The sequence below is a fragment of the Bos javanicus genome, chromosome 5 (genome assembly GCF_032452875.1).
Source record: "Bos javanicus breed banteng chromosome 5, ARS-OSU_banteng_1.0, whole genome shotgun sequence".
In the NCBI taxonomy this organism is placed as follows: domain Eukaryota; kingdom Metazoa; phylum Chordata; class Mammalia; order Artiodactyla; family Bovidae; genus Bos; species Bos javanicus.
Window position 1 is genome coordinate 96,127,480 of NC_083872.1, and position 14,975 is coordinate 96,142,454.

Genomic DNA, 14,975 nt, shown 5'->3' on the forward strand with positions numbered 1-14,975 from the left:
TAAATATGCATTTATAATGATTATATGTATTTTTTAATGAATTGGTATCTATCTTAAACTTGGTAAAATTTCTTGATCTAAAATCTACTTAATCTTATATTAATATAGACACTTCAGCTTTCTTTTTTTGATTAGCATTTGCATGTTATATCTTTTTTTTTCTCCTTTCTGTTTTAACCATCTGTGTCTTTATGTTTAAAGTGGGTTTCTTTTTGCATTTAGTATATAGTTGAGCCTTTTAAGGGCTTCCCTGGTGGCTCAGAGGGTAAAGCATCTGCCTGCAATGCAGGAGACCCGAGTTTGATCCCTGGGTTAGGAAGATCCCCTGGAGAAGGACATGGCAACCCACTTTTGTACTCTTGCCTGGAAAATCCCATGGATGGAGAAGCCTGGTAGGCTATAGTCCGTGGGATCACAAAGAGTTGGACATGACCGAGCAACTTCACTTTCACTTTCTTTCACGTTAAGCCTTTAAAAAAAATTCAACCTGACAATCTCCACTTTTTAATACTTTGAACCATTTATACGTAATGTAAATACGTGTATGGTTAGGTTTAAATCTACTATCTTGTTAATTGTTTTCTATTTGTCTCAATTGCTTTTTTCCTTTTTTTCCTTCTTTTCCTGACTTCTTTTGGATTGAAATTTTTTCTCATTTCATCTTATCTCCACTAGGCTTTTAACACTTTAAAAAATTTTAATGACTGCTCTATAAAATACAATATATTTTTTAAACTTTTTGCAGTCTACTTACAAATAATGTCCTACTATTTCACATACAGTATAAAAATAATACAAAAGTACTATATGTACATTTATCCCTTCCTTTCCTTTGTGTTTCTATTATAGTTTACTTCTACATTTGTTATCTATCCACGATAATTGTTATTTTTTCTATATAAAATATATTTAATATTTAGTATATTTATATTCTTGGGCTTCCCTGATGGCTCAGTGGTAAAGAATCTGCCTGTAATGCAGGAGATGTGGGTTTGATCCCTGGGTCAGGAAGTTTCCCTGGAAAAGGAAATGAAAACTCTCTCCAGTACTCTTACCTGGGAAATACCAAGGACAGAGGAGCTTGGTGGGCTACAGTCAAGTGGGCTGCAATAGAGTCAGATATGACTTAGTGATTATATTGCATATAAATATGCAATAACAGCATATTTATATTCTTACTGTATAAACATATATATATAGTTATTCTACTATAATTAGTTACCTTTTGTAACAACTTTATAAGAATATAATTGATATAACATACCCATATTTAAAGTATACAATTTACTAAGCATATATCTATGAAATTAACGCCACAATCAAATAATGAACATATTTGTCACCTCCACAAGTTTCTTTATGACCCTTTGTAATCTCTCCTTCTTGCCTGCCCATTCCTGTTGAGATGACCATGTAGTTTTTTTCTTATATCACTTATTAATATACTGAATTACAGCTTCAATCCTCTAGTCCTTTCTTGTGGTTCTTTCCCTGGTCTTGCATGTAAGGTGTTTCCTCACATGCATGCTCCTTTCAAAACTCAGCTGGATGCTTGATGAAAACTTTTAAAGATCTCTGGAGTTCTCTTGGGTCTTAGCTGGCTCCTCCCCAGGACTCTGACCTGCAGACTCTAGCCACTTTGCCTTTTTGGATACCCAGCATCATCTCCCCTAATCACAGAGACCAGCAGGCTCTGCTTGGGTTTCCCCTTCTTCCACAGCAGCCTGGAAGCTGAAGGTTCTAGGTGTAGAGAGAGCAACATTCACACTCACAGTTGGGAGAGTTGTCTGGTTGAGGCTATGAGGATGGGTGAGACAGGTAGGCATCAGAGATAGGACAGTGGACTGAGAGTTGCAGAGTTGAGGAACAGTTATTTGGGGGACAGAACTTGGGTCATGAGTAAAAACCTTAGAGAAGAAGACCAATGATGAGAAGCTGAGTAAAGGAAGGGAAATGAACTTGTATCGAGCATAATTCTGGCTGCACATGCTGACATAAACTAGTCCTTCAGTCAGCCCAATGATGACTTTTATCCCCAAATTCACTCTAAGCCATTTGTGAACTAGGTGTCTCTCTTTAATCACTCTCTTCATGAAACTTAGTGCAACTCTTACAGGTCCATTAAATATCACTATGCTATTGATTAGAAGGAAGCAAGTGTTAAGTCTTCAGTAGGTCCTGAACCACTTAGGATCAAAGCTCCTTGAAAAACTCCAGGACTTCCTGGAACTGATTTGGATGCTCCCTGTCCTTGGCCACTGTATGTGGTAAGCCTGTTTATTCTTGCTTTGATTGCTCTAGAGAATCCTAGAATGCTTTTATTAATCCTAGAATTCTAGTATGCTTTTATACTAGAATATGAAAACTCTATATCCTCCTGGTAAGAGCAGGCACTTGAGGGCAGACTCTTCTGCAGGAGTAGAAAAAAGCCTGATCGAAAAGCATCATCTATGGTGGATGGTGCAGATAGGTGTAGAAGATTCGGCAGTTGGCCAAGCCACGAGGTCCAGCAAGAAGTAACAAGTGGAACACTGGGAACAAGTGGGGCCCCAGAGGGCAATCCAAGAGTCCTGCAGATCCAGACAGACCGTCAACAGCCTGCATCAGGGTTTTCTCATGCAAACACAGAGGAAACGAAGATGAATCACTCTCCTGGGGCCCAGATTATCCATCCCAAGTGCCCTACCTATCATTCAGTTCTTGGATCGAGAGTTTTGGAACACAGGATTACTGGCAGTTGGTGGAGTCTAAATTATTCATGCGTTCCTTAACTTAACAGCTTGTAGAAACCACGATTCCACTCTTTACAGCCGTTATAGGAGCTCTGCATTTGAATGGGGGAATCTCACTGCTTAAGGTTAAAATTAGGAATGGTGAGAAGTATTTAGGGAGAGGACAAAGGGAGTCTTCTCTGTGCATTATAAAACTTAAAACATTATGTTCAGGGGTAAATAATGAGACAAGAAATAGATATAGAAACAGATTTTTTTTTCTTGAGTAAGCATGGGCTTCTTATGGTGTCAGTGTTTCATGGCTTAGGGGTTATGCATAATACCCCATGTATATCACTACCACTGCATTTCCATGTTGTCTAATAATCATTTATGCATCAGCATCCCATACCAGACTGAACTCTTTGTGGATAGAAACTGAGTCTTATTAATCTCTGTATCTCTAGCACCAGGCAGTGATGAATGATAAAAGGTTGATCCCTTTCTTACCAAGCATGTGTTATTCCAGAAGTGCTTTGTATTAGAAATTCCTTCACAGTGAACATCAGATCTTTCTTTTCCAGTGTAAGTAGGAAATAACTCAGAACAATACCTAACAGGCATTTAGCAAATGTTGATGATGCTAATGATGACATCTAGTTTCCATGGCAACATGCACTTATACTTACAGTGTTTCTTGGACTATGTGAAATTTGGAATAAAAAAATACATACTTCTTCCCACATTGTGAGAAAAGCTTTTGTATTGCAGTATTTCTATCCACCTTATCTTCTTTCTAAATGTGTTTATTCCAAGTAGTTGAGTCAATGATATACATACTGTGGACTATAATGAGGTCAAACCCAGAAATGGTATTGAGGGTGGCGAGGGAGAAAAGCAGAGAATAAGGGATGTAGATTGTTAAAAATATATAGGTGGCAAACTCATCTCACCACACATTTCCTTCCTGTTTTTTTCTTTTCCTGTACTCTGCCTCTCTGATCCATATAACTCAACTAAATCCAGCTCTCCTTAAACCTTGAAATCACTTCACTTTCTGCATAGACCATACTGAAAACTGTGAAAGGGGGATCCAAGCCGCTCTCCCACTCAGGATCCTTTAGTAGCTCCCATTGTCTCAGCCACAGTATAAACTCATCCTCTTGGCATAGAAAGCTCCCTCCCCCCAACCCCCACTTAGTTCCCTGACCAGGAAACTCACTCGGCAGTGAGAGCACAAAGGCCTAACCACTGGACCACTAGGAAATTCCCAAGTTCTTCCTTAAAGAGCCTTCAGCTATCTTTCTCCTATCTCCCAACTCCTCTAATTGGCATCTTAAGCACAAGCTCTCTCTGAGTCTCCGAACCCTGTTGGTTAACATGGAGTAGGTTACCACTTTCTCACCTGATGAGCTTATGTTTATATTTCAAACCTTACTTTAGGTCTCACCTTCCCCAGGAAGTCACTTTAGCTCCCCTTTCATTCCTGGTTTAGGTGCTGATCCAGGTGCTCTAGAACGCTTTGGGTTCCTTGTACCATTGGGTTGAAGCCACCATATCCTAAACGAGTCCCTCAGTAGATAGCGGAGAAGGCAATGGCACCCCACTCCAGTACTCTTGCCTGGAAAATCCCATGGACGGAGGAGCCTGGTAGGCTGCAGTCCATGGGGTCTCTAAGAGTCAGACACGACTGAGTGACTTCACTTTCACTTTTCACTTTCATGCATTGGAGAAGGAAATGGCAATGCACTCCAGTGTTCTTGCCTGGAGAATCCCAGGGATGGAGGAGCCTGGTGGGCTGCTGTCTATAGGGTCGCACAGAGTCAGACACGACTGAAGCGACTTAGCAGCAGCCAGCAGTAGATAGCAAACACTTGTGGAGAGCAAGATCTGTGTCTTTTATCTCTGAGTCTCAAGCCTCAAGGATAACTGAGGGCTAACTGGGTAGGTTCTCAGCTCATGCTTTTGAATGAATGACTGAATGCTGTGGTCCAATAATGCCTGGGACTCCTTATACTCAAAGTCTACCTCCACTGAAGTTGTTTTTTTCAATTTACTTATTTATTTTTATTCATTTATTTTGGCTGCTCTGGGTCTTTGTTGCTGTGGGCAGGGTTTCTCTAGTTGCAGCAAGTGGCATGTGGAATCTTTCCAGACCAGGGCCCGAACCCATTTCCCATGCATTGGCAGGTGGATTCTTAGCCATTGGACCACCAGGGAAGTCCAAAGTTGTTTTAATACATTAGAGAAATGTGATGTTGAAACTAAAATCTGTGGGAGAGTCAGAACATGAAGCATTGATAATGGATCCAAATCTAAGAGGAAGCATCCGCCTCAGGTCTGGGCAGATTTCCTTGCCTCCTTCTAGTCTGTCCATTTATCCGACAGATGCCTGAGCGCTGTAACCTCACAATGATTAATCACTCAAGGGCTGCGGGAAGGGACTAACTTTGTACTTCTTATCAGCACTTTGGACTCAAATCTTTCCTATGTGTAGCAATTTTATTTTCCTCTCTTGAGGTATGTAGGTAGATGCACTTATCTAGGAGTAACTGTTAAGGATTTATAAAGATTTGTTATGGGAGAAATGGCCCTTGAGAAGCAGCAGAGAACAGGGGCCAGCGGTAGAGCCAGTGGTAGAAGACATCTAGGAAAGGAAGGTAGTTGGTTTAGAGGAACTAAGAAACAAGATGAAAGCAGCCCAGTGTATCCTTGATCGATGTCCTTATTGATTTAAGCATCTGAACATATGACCATGGCCCTCTGGGAGGCCTTGAAGTTATTGTAAGGGGTTTGACAACCAAATGAAAACTTGTATATTCTCAGTCAATACATAGGAAAAAATACAGTTACTGGTGTCTCAGGGTTTCCACATTTAAAAGGTTGGGAATGGATCTTGATAAACCAGTAGTTCTCATCCTGGGCAATAATTACAGTCATTTTGTATTTGTAGAGCACCTTATAATGTACAAAGATCTTTTATTTACACTCATTTATTATATTCACCACAATTCTGTAGGATAAAGTAAGTAGATATCCTGATTTTTCAGATGTGGAAACAGAGACTTAAGCTGTAGCCTGTATGTGGGGTCTCATGAGTTTGACTCAGTTGCGATGAGCTTGCAAGTTCCACGGCTCTTAGTCCAGTGCTTTCTTCTCTCCATCACAAAGCACTCTCTGTGGAGGAAAAAAACCATATCCAGAACTAAAGACAGAGAAAGTTGCAACTGGATATAAAATACCCACTTCCAAAGAACCAAAGAAAAGAAAGAACAGGGTTAGGAGCAAGGCTGGGTTCTTCTGCCTAAGAGTGATATTGTAAACTAAGCGATTCTAGAAGTAAGACTTGGTTATGAAATTGAACAAAAGTACATTATGACCAACTAATCATAAATACTTGTGCTTTAAAAAATATTGCCCACTCATTAGGAAGTATCTTTTTGTTTTGTCTTTGCATTCAAGACAGACTCAAAGTTATGCTGTTGAATATTTGTTTTGGGAATAGATATTAGAGATAACTGAAGTGGCTACATTCCCAAGGTCATAGATCAAAGAATGAACTTCAAATTTTTATTTTAATAACAAAGAAAGGAACAGATGTGAACACATTCAATAAAAAAAAAATTCAGTGTTTTTATTGAGTCATTAGAATATTTATTTTAGGCAGCAGGATAACAAAGAATGTATAATTCCTGCAGGGAAATCAGACCTAAACTGTGCTAATGTAAGTACTCTAAAACTGATGATCATCTCCTGTTTAATTTAGTTAGAAGAGTAGGGAGTAGCAACCCATATAGAAATGGATATTCTATGTAACTCCTCCAAGTAGCTGATAATAGAAATAATAATGATTTATTATTATTTATTAAAGACTAATTAGTCTACTAGATATTCTTCTATATATTTACATTAATTATTAAGAAATTCCTCCTAGGTAGCTAAATTAACCTAATTTTAAAAATTATATAAGAATTTCTCCAATTATTACCAAACAAAAATCCTTGGAAGGAAAGTTATGACCAACCTAGATAGCATATTCAAAAGCAGAGACATTACTTTGCCAACAAAGGTCCATCTAGTCAAGGCTATGGTTTTTCCTGTGGTCATGTATGGATGTGAGAGTTGGACTGTGAAGAAAGCTGAGTGCCGAAGAATTGATGCTTTTGAACTGTGGTGTTGGAGAAGACACTTGAGAGTCCCTTGTACTGCAAGGAGATCCAACCAGTCCATTCTGAAGGAGATCAGTCCTGAGTGTTCTTCGGAAGGACTGATGCTGAAGCTGAAACTCCAGTACTTTGGCCACCTCATGAGAAGAGCTGACTCATTGGAAAAGACTCTAATGCTGGGAGGGATTGGGGGCAAGAGGAGAAGGGGACAACAGAAGATGAGACGGCTGGATGGCATCACTGACTCGATGGACGTGAGTCTGAGTGAACTCCGGGAGTTGGTGATGGACAGGGAGGCCCGGCGTGCTGCAGTTCATGGGGTCGCGCAGAGTCGGACACGACTGAGCGACTGATCTGAACTGAACTGAAATAAGGTAAATGACTTGTCCAAAGTCACAGAGACAAAACTCAGAGATCTGAACCCAGTGTCCATACTATTAACATTATGCTAGGCATTCCTAAAATAAGCATGTATAGTGTTCCCTGGAAATCTCTGGAACTGAAATCTAGGTTTGACTGCTCTTGCAAATACATCGTCTGATTTTTAGCTGCCAATTTTATCTACAATCCAAACTGAGAAGATTTGGGTGCATTCTTGACAGCAGTCACTAGGTGGCGCCAGTGCACTGAAAAACTATCATAGGCTTTTTGGAGAGCAGAGCAGGATTTATTCTAGGAAGTCAGCAAAGGCTGGTTTTGATTGGAAAAGTGCTAAAAGGATCACTCCCTCTGACAGCTGGCTTTTTTTCTTTTCTGGATAATGTAGATGAAGAGTAAGATGAGAGGTCTCTGGAGGTGTAGAGAATTGCTGGAGCCAAGAGCTATGTGGGATGAATGCATAATCAACGAATTCTGTTCTTTCCCAGAAGTGGTTTTAATAATCTGATGTGTGGCTGGGCTGGTGGGCTGTGGAAGCAGAGCACAGTATCACTCTGCCCTGTGTGCTCTTCCTTCTCTCAGATTCCAGCCTTTCACATTATGTAATACTGAGCAGACCTTGTATCTAGTGTTTCAAATCGAATGTCTAAAATGATAACCCTAAAATGATAATAATGATGTTAGCATACATGTTCACAAGATTTTATAGTTTGTAGATCCCTTTCACCTGCATTCACTATTGAGTTATGGACCCACTGACTGGGACTAGTCCTTTCTCAATCAGAAGATGTGGGATAAGGGCAGGGTTGGGTAGAAAAGTCTAGGAAGATGTTATAGGGTTTTTCAGAGAAACAGAACCATAAGGGATACATAAAATACATATATACAATATATACACAAAATACGTACATATATGGGACATATATATAAATTTTATTGAGAATTCACTGAGGGTCAAATTGTTCCTGCTCTTCCTTTCTCTTCCAGTTCTTTTTGCAACAAGATTGAGGAAAACAAATAACCACCTATAGAGTCATAAACAAAAATAACTCAGGGAACAATATATTAAATTTCATTTAGGGTTCTTCCCCAAGTTCCCTTGGAATCATAAATTGTCTTAACCCAGATCCTGTGGTTGGTTGCAAGTGTGTTTCAGATTTCACTGGTTCGTGTCCTTTCCACTTCCTGGAACAACCCTTGTTTATGTCTACAATGTGTTCCTGAAAACCATGCCATATAGGGATCTCTGGTAACACAGATCACTCTCCTTTGCAAGACCAGTGTTATAACTCAGGGTCCTGGTCCTTTTTCAGTTTCTCAAGGTGCCCACATTCATTGGTTCGTGGCCCACTTTTGTCTTTAAAATCAGCGATGGCCGGTTTGACAGTGACAGAGGCAGATTAAGAAATTAGCTGCCATGACTGTGGAGCTGGGAAGAATCCTTGCTGATGTTGCAGTTCAGGTCCGAAGGCAGTTTGCTGGCAGAATGTCCTCTTCCTCAGGGACCCTGGTGTTCTTCTTACAGCCTTCAACTGATTTGATGAGGCCCATTCTCATTTGAGAGAATAATCTGCTTTACTCAAAGTTTAAATGGTAACAAAGTTTAAATGGTAACAGTAGTTTAAATATCTACTTTACTCAAAGTTTAAATGTTAACAAATGTTGTTACCTTTGTAAAAGGTACCTTAAACATCTTAATATGTTTGACCAAGTATCTAAGTATGGTAATCTAGCTAAACTGGCATATATAGTTAACCATCACAAGAATGCCTCTGATTCCCTGGTGGACTTGAAGGGAAAATGGTTTTTGGTAGGGTTCAGAGCTGTTCATGTCAAGTTCAGGAAAAGCACTGTACTCGCCTTTTCTTCTGTCCCTGAAATCTTGATGGGCTGTCAGTGCTATTCTTAATAATTATATAAAACCTTTTAATATAAATATATAAGAAATCAAGAATTCTGTAAAGCATGGCTTCCAATCTTATCATTCCATGTTATGATTATTAGGTAGTTTTGAGATTTCTGTTTTGTAGAAGTACAGAGGAAGTGCAAGTAATGAATAAAGCACTTTTCAAGTAAAGTGTAGAAGCATCAACTATTATTTCTGAGTGGGTCCCTAGAGAAAATGTGTTTAGATTCCCCCATTTTACAGATAAATGGAGACATTAAAAGAATGAAATGACTTGCCAAGGTCACACACGGATACTTCCTGAGCGAACCCAAGTCTTTTGCCAGCAGTTCTCTTGTTCTTCCTGTTGCACCTGGGCTGCTACATAAACATGCAATAATATGCGCTTGGACTACAGGTGCCCAACCAGGTGTGCCAGGCAGCATGTGTCTAAATAGTACTAACAAAAAGTAAGCAATGTCCGTGTTGAAAGGGGCAATGGTGAAGAAAGGAAAACTATAAAAATGTTGAATCCTAGTCCTTTCCAATGAAGTAGAGATGCTAACTGGAATAAACATGACAAAGAGTGAGAGGAAAATAACTGAGCCTTCAGGTCCTATGAGCGCCAGTCTTAGCAATCAGATCAGTTCAGTTCAGTTGCTCAGTCATGTCCGACTCTTTGCGACCCCATGGACTGCAGCACACCAGACCTCCCTGTTCATCACCAACTCCCAGAGCTTACTCAAATTCATGTGCATTGAGTCGGTGATGCCATCCAACCATCTCATCCTCTGTCGTCCCCTTCTCCTCCCATCTTCAATCTTTCCCAGCATCAGGGTCTTTTCAAATGAGTCAGCCCTTCACATCAGGTGGCCAAAGTATTGGAGTTTCAGCTTCAACATCAGTCCTTCCAATGAATATTCAGCAGTGATTTCCTTTAAGATGAACTGGTTGTATCTCCTTGCAGTCCAAGGGACTCTCAGGAGTCTTCTCCAACACCACAGTTCAATAGCATCAATTCTTTGGCGCTCAGCTTTCTTCACAGTCCAACTCTCAGTCTGTCTGACTAGACAGACCTTTGTTGGCAAAGTAATGTCTCTGCTTTTTAATATGCTATTTAGGTTGGTCATAACTTTCCTTCCAAGGAGCAAGCGTCTTTTAATTTCATGGCTGCAACCACCATCTGCAGTGATTTTGGAGCCCCCCAAAATAAAGTCTGACACTGTTTCCACTGTTTCCCCATCTATTTCCCATGAAGTGATGGGACCAGATGCCATGATCTTAGTTTTCTGAATGTTGAGCTTTAAGCCAACTTTTTTATTCTCCTCTTTCACTTTCATCAAGAAGCTCTTTAGTTCTTCACTTTCTGCCATAAAGGTGGTGTCATCTACATATCTGAAGTTATTGATATTTCTCCCAGCAATCTTGATTCCAGCTTGTGCTTCATCCAGCCCAGTGTTTCTCATGATGTACTCTGCATAGAAGTTAAATAAGCAGGGTGACAATATACAGCCTTGATGTACTCCTTTTCCTTATTTGGAACCAGTCTGTTGTTCCATGTCCAGTTCTAACTGTTGCTTCCTGACCTGCATACAGGTTTCTCAAGAGGCAGGTCAGGTGGTCTGGTATTCCCATCTCTTTCAGAATTTTCCACAGATTATTGTGATCCACACAGTCAAAGGCTTTGGCATAGTCAATAAATCAGAAATAGATGTTTTTCTGGAACTCTCTTTCTTTTTCCATGATCCAGCTGATGTTGGCAATTTGATCTCTGGTTCCTCTGCCTTTTCTAAAACCAGCTTGAACATCTGGAAGTTCGCAGTTCACGTATTGTTGAAGCCTGGCTTGGAGAATTTTGAGCATTACTTTGTTAGTGTGTGAGATGAGTGCAGTTGTGCGGTAGTTTGAGCATTCTTAGGCATTGACTTTCTTAGGGATTGGAATGAAAACTGACCTTTTCCAGCCCTGTAGCCACCGCTGAGTTTTCCAAATTTGCTGGCATATTGAGTGCAGCACTTTCACAGCATCAGCTTTTAGGATTTGAAATAGCTCAACTGGAATTCCATCACCTCCACTAGTTTTGTTTGTAGTGATGCTTCCTAAGGCCCACTTGACTTCAAATTCCAGGATGTCTGGCTCTAGGTGAGTGATCACACCATTGTGATTATCTGGGTTGTGAAGATCCTTTTTTTTTTTTTTTTTTTTTAACAGTTCTTCTGTGTATTCTTGCCACCTTTTCTTAATATCTTCTGCTTCTGTTAGGTCCATACCATTTCGGTCATTTATTGAGCCCATCTTTGCATGAAATGTTCCCTTGGTATCTCTAATTTCCTTGAGATCTCTAGTCTTTCCCATTCTATTGTTTTCCTCTGTTTCTTTGCACAGATCACTGAGGAAGGCTTTCTTATCTCTTCTTGCTATTCTTTGGAATTCTGCATTCAGATGCTTATATCTTTCCTTTTCTCCTTTGCTTTTCATTTCTCTTCTTTTCATAGCTATTTGTAAGGCCTCCCCAGACAGCCATTTTGCTTTTTTGCATTTCTTTTTCTTAGGGATGGTCTTTCTCCCTGCCTCCTATACAATGTCATGAACCTCTGTCCATAGTTCATCAGGCACTCTATCTATCAGATCTAGTCCCTTAAATCTATTTCTCACTTCCACTGTATTATCGTTAGGGATTTGATTTAGGTCATACCTGAATGGTCTAGTGGTTTTCCCTACTTTCTTCAATTTAAGTCTAAATTTAGCAATAAGGAGTTCATGATCTGAGCCATAGTCAGCTCCCAGTCTTGTTTTTGCTGACTGTATAGAGCTTCTCCATCTTTGGCTGCAAAGAATATAATCAATCTGATTTTGGTGTTGACCATCTGGTGATGTCCATGTGTAGAGTCTTCTCTTGTGTTGTTGGAAGAGGGTGTTTGCTATGACCAGTGCGTTCTCTTGGCAGAACTCTATTAGCCTTTGCCCTACTTCATTCTGTACTCCAAGGCCAAATTTGCCTGTTACTCCAGGTGTTTCCTGACTTCCTACTTTTGCATCCCAGTCCCCTGTAATGAAAAAGACATCTTTTTCTGGGTGTTAGTTCTAAAAGGTCTTGTAGGTCTTCATAGAACTGTTCAACTTCAGCTTCTTCAACATTACTGGTTGGGGCATAGACTTGGATTACTCTGATACTGAATGGTTTGCCTTGGAAATGAACAGAGATCATTCTGTCGTTTTGGAGATTGCATCCAAGTACTGCATTTCGGAGTCTTTTGTTGACCATGATGCCTACTCCATTTCTTCTATGGGATTCTTGCCGACAATAGTAGATATGATGTTTATCTGAGTTAAATTTACCCATTCCAGTCCATTTTAGTTCGCTGATTCCTAAAATGTTGACATTCACTCTTGCCATCTCCTGTTTGATCACTTCCAATTTGCCTTGATTCATGGACCTAACATTCCAGGATCCTATCCAATATTGCTCTTTACAACATCGGAGTTTGCTTCCATCACCAGTCACATCCACAACTGGCTGTTGTTTTTGCTTTGGCTCCATCTCTTCTTTCTTTCTGGAGTTATTTTTCCACTGATCTCCAGTAACATATTGGACACTTACCGACCTGGGGAGTTCATCTTTCAGTGTCCCATCTTTTTGCCTTTTCATACTGTTCATGGGGTTCTCAAGGCAAGAATACTGAAGTGGTTTGCTATTCCCTTCTCCAGTGGACCGCATTTTCTCAGAACTCTCCACCATGACCTGTCCGTCTTGGGTGGCCTCACATGGCATGGCTCATAGTTTCATAGATTTAGACAAGGCTGTGGTCCATGTGATTAGATTGGTTAGTTTTTTGTGTTGGTGGTTTTCAGTCTGTGCCCTCTGATGGAGAAGGATAAGAGGTTTATGAAAGCTTCCTGATGGGATAGACTGACTGAGGGGGAGACTGGGTCTTGTTTTGATGAGCTGGGCCATGTTCAGTATATCTTTAATCCAATTTTCTGTTGATGGGTGGAGCTGTGTTCCTTCCCTGCTGTTTACCTGGGGCCAAACTATGGTGGAGGTAATGAAGATAATGGTGACTTCCCTCAAAAGATCCCAGGCATGTACCTCTACAGTTCTGCAGCAGGCCACCACCGACCCACGCCTTCGCTGGAGACTCCCGAACACCCACAGGCAAGTCTCTATAAAACTGTCTCTTAAAACTGCTCTTGCTGCATTCTGTAAGCTTTAATATACTATATTTCCTTGTTCATCTTTTCAAGATATTGTTTTTATTTCCCTTTAATTTCTTCTTGACTCATTGGTTGTTCAAGAAATGTGTTGTTTGGTTTTCACACCCTTGTGAATTTTCTAGCTTTCCTCCTATAATGATTTCTAGTTTCACATCATTGTTGTTGGAGAACATGTTTGATATGATTTTAATCTTAAATTTGCCAGGACTTGTTTTGTGATCTGTCAGTGAGGTTCCCTAGAGAATGCTCAGTGTGCAATGTGTTGTTCTGCTGCTGTTGGGTGGGATGTTCTGTATATATCTCTGGTTTATTTAGCCTAAAGTATTGCTTAACACCAACATTTCCTTATTGATTTTATGTCTGGATGATATATACGTTGTTGAAAGAGTTACTGATGTCTCATGCAATTATTGTATGGTTGTCTATTTCTTCCTTCAGATTTGTTAGTACTTGCCTAATATACTTAGGTGATCTGATGTTGGGTTCAAATATATTTACAATTATCATATCCTCTTGATGAGTTTACCCCTTTATTATTATTTTCATTATATAATGACCTTCTTTGTCTCTTATTACAGCTTATGAGTTAAAGTTTATTTTGTCTGATGTAAGTGTAGCTATCTCTTCTCTCTTGCTTTCCATTTGCATAGAGTATCTTTTGGAGAAGGCAATGGCACCCCACTCCAATACTCTTGCCTGGAAAATCCAATGGACGGAGGAGCCTGGTAGGCTGCAGTCCATGGGGTCGCGAAGAGTCGGACATGACTAAGCGACTTCACTTTGACTTTTCACTTTCATGCGTTGAAGAAGGAAATGGCAACCCACTCCAGTATTCTTGCCTGGAGAATCCCAGGGATGGGGGAGCCTGGTGGGCTGCCGTCTATGGGGTTGCACAGAGTTGGACACGACTGAAGCGACTTAGCAGCAGCAGCGGCAGCAGAGTATCTTTCTCCACCCCTTCACTTGCTCCCTCTTGTGGCAGAATTCTTAAGTTTTATACCTTCGCTGGACCCAGCAATGCACCAGGCAAGGTACTCAGTGTTCTTTTGGTTTCCCGAGGGCAGTGCTAAAGTTTAAGTTTGTAGTCTTTTCCTGGTCTGCAGATTTAGATCAGTTTTGTGTTGTGCTCACTAGCTATTTGCCAAAGCAAGCTCTTGATGCCATCAGGAGTACACACAGAGAGCTGACCACAGGGTAGCGGTGTGTTATGGGGACATATGGAGCTTTGTGGGTACCATGGAACAGTTGCGGGGGATCCATGGAAAAGGAGCACCAATGGCTCATGGGAAGGCTTCTTGATGGAGTCCATGATGCCTTTAGTAGGATCCTCATCCCTTTAGTGCCCTCCCAGCATCCCATCTGCCACTCTCTCAGCCCCTTCATACCTCCTAGTCATAGAAATCATGACTCAGAACTCTGGATGGGTTGAGAGAGAAATAGACCTCTTTGGCAGAGTCTGCACTTCTGTGGAAGCCAGGTTCTCACTCAGACTCTCTCTCTCTTCCCTGTCAGTGAATGCTACTTGCAAGGATGGGTGGTACTTCTCCCAAGTCCCTTGGCATATGGTGCTGGATCTCACAGCTCCCACAAAGGCATTTTTGTTAATGGGTTTATGCCAAA